The 2,692-nt window shown below is 52.5% G+C and overlaps 1 pseudogene; it reads left to right on the top strand.

Moving 5' to 3' along the window:
- Positions 1-1,490: 1,490 nt before the first annotated feature.
- On the top strand, positions 1,491-2,593 carry LOC123129531 (protein SHORT-ROOT 1-like; annotated as a pseudogene).
- The last annotated feature ends 99 nt before the right edge of the window (positions 2,594-2,692 follow it).

Here is a 2,692-nt window from a genome sequence, read left to right as displayed (position 1 = left end):
GAGGTGGCGTTACAGGTAACGCCTGTATTGAAGTGCTACAAATGATCATTAAATATATGAGTAAATACCTGACCTGCGTAGAGCGGCTTTAGGTCTTCCTATATGTCGAGTGGTTTCATGGTCGAGTGACCTGGATAAAGAGAGGTCTCCGAGTGAATGGTAGGTCGAGTGGACTTCACTCGACACCTTTGCTGGATCTCTTCTTCTAATTCTTGAACTTCTTTGTTCTTAGGACAAGGACCTTAGGTAGGACGTATAGGTCAGGCCTATTACCCTACCCCAGGTTCGCGTCCTCATCATGAAGAGATCGTATGCATTTTTAGATGATTTTGAAGATAAATCAGTTTGAAGACATTGACCTCGTAGTGCGAAGACATTTATTTATCGATATAAGTTGGTTCTAGATTTGTACGAATCCATAAATAAGAACACGTAAGGAATCAAACTAGTTGTGAAGCATAAGTGAAAGTACTTGCAAATTATGAGATGCAGAGTATGGAAGATCGAGATTTGGAAGTGAAGAAACAACTTTCTGATAATATAAAAAGTTTAACGGATCAAACGTGCGGTAAAAACAAGCTTTTAATTACCGCTCAAGAACAATTGAGAACTGCTAGACGAGTTGGGGATGGAGGCCTAACAGTCCAATCACCCGCGCCCTAACTTGGCGACGGAAGACACCTACGGCGGCGGCGGAACGAAGAAGACCACGACCGGCGTGACGACGATGACAAAGAAGTCACAGCAGCGAAGCGCTTCGTCTCCGGCGACGACGGAAGCTAGCGACAGTGCTAGGGTTTTGAGCGAGAGGGGAGTAAGATTTAATGACCGCAGGGGGCTGGGTATTTATCAGGAAGGGAGCGGCGCAGTGTATTTACTCAGCTATCCGTGACGGTTCACATCGTGACACGCATGCAACAACTTAAATATTGTGCCATGACCCACGCGCGTCTGGTTTGTCGGGTGATCGTTCCGGCTTCTCCGGATTCAAGCAAAAAGATACGAATCCGTTTACAGATTAGTGTTCATGACATTTAAATCTACCACACCTTTCCCAATTCAAATTGATACCGTAATGAAACTCATGTGAAATGTGAGATGATATCAGCTGGATGCTGAACGAGCCGGCGTCGACGTACGGCGACGTCCGACTAGAAACAGGCGTCTTACTTCCTGCACTCTTCGCGCGGCTCACAGCCTCCGGCCCGGGGCGCGCTATGTAGTCTCGTGGCGGCCTCCGAGCAGAGCGCGTCGCACCGCGCTCAAGTTCGTGGAGCTCAGCCCCTTGGACGTCGTTCGGGCATGTCGCCGCGAACGGGGCCATACTGGAGTCATTCCTGGAGGCGGCAGCCGTGGCATCTTCGTCGTCCCGGCCGCAGCGGCTTCACGTTCTTGGCCTGAGCAACACGTTCTGCACGCAGTGGCCGGCCCTGACCATCACTACAGTGATACCCACGGCGAGGCAGTCCGGTGCCGCCCAGGGCGTGACGATGCGCGAGATCGGGCAGCGCCTCCGAAGTTCGCGCGGCTGATGGGCGTGCCGTTCAGTTTCCACGCCGTGCACCACGCAGGGGACCTCGCCGAGCTGGACCTCGACGGGCTCAACCTCCTCGAGGGCGGCGCCGCCACTGCGCTGGCCGTAAACTGCATGAACGTACGCCCTTTGCGGGGTTGCCGCGGGCGGCGCCCGGCGGCGTGACGCGTTCGTCGCGTCTCTCCGCCGGCTGGAGCCGCGCCTGGTGGCGGTCGTCGAGGAGGAGGCTGACCTGGTGGCGTCCGACGCATCACGCGAGGAATCAGACACGGAGTCGGGTTTAGGTGTTCGGCGAGGGTCTCCGGTTCTTCTCCGCGTACATGGACTCGCTGGAAGAGAACTTCCCGAGGACGAGCGACGAGAAACTGGCAGCACTGGACAGGGCGGTTGGCCGTGCAATCGTAGACATCTGTCCTGTCCGGCGTCGGAATCCTCCGAGCGGCGGGAGACCAGGGCCTCTTGGGCACGGCGTATGCGATCATCCGGGTTCTCTCCAGTGGCATTCAGCGAGGACGTCGACCACGACGTGCGGTCGTTGCTGCGCCGGTATCGGGAGGGCTGGTCGTTGCCGGAGGCGAGCGCGGACGATCGACGTGCATGGAATGGAATGCATTGTTTCGCACGTGCCTATGGCATGCAGGTAGTGTGCATTTTTGAATCGTCGCACCTCCGTGTACGTAGGGTTCTCCAACGAGAGAAGTTAATATATTAATTACAACTATGAATTGCCATCGAAGCCTAAGAAACAATCTCAAACTTTAAAACCGTTTACTTTACAACCTCAAACTTAACCAAACAAATAGCAACACTTTTCTCTTGTGAACTTGGTTGACTGAGTTGACCCAGTTTTTATCCTTTGACTGCTCAGTTAGCACCTCATTCAGCTGCCATATCGGATTAGTAACTTAAGAGCATCTCCAATCCATGGAGCTACATTTCAGTCAGCTGAAATTTTACTTTTGGGTCAGTAGATTTTGTGGCCATTGAATTTTTCTCTGAGATTTATGCTATGTTTTTTTATATGTCTTGTTTGTTGTGTAGGCTTGTTTCCTTTTTTGACTGGCCCCTTATTTGGGTCAGTCGATTTCCTTCTGGACCGAAGCCCATTAACTATGCCATCAACTCCTCCTCCTCCTCCTCCTCCTCCTCCTCTCTCTC

This window comes from Triticum aestivum, chromosome 6A, assembly GCF_018294505.1.
Source record: "Triticum aestivum cultivar Chinese Spring chromosome 6A, IWGSC CS RefSeq v2.1, whole genome shotgun sequence".
Taxonomy (NCBI): domain Eukaryota; kingdom Viridiplantae; phylum Streptophyta; class Magnoliopsida; order Poales; family Poaceae; genus Triticum; species Triticum aestivum.
This window is presented reverse-complemented; position numbering and strand designations above follow the sequence as displayed.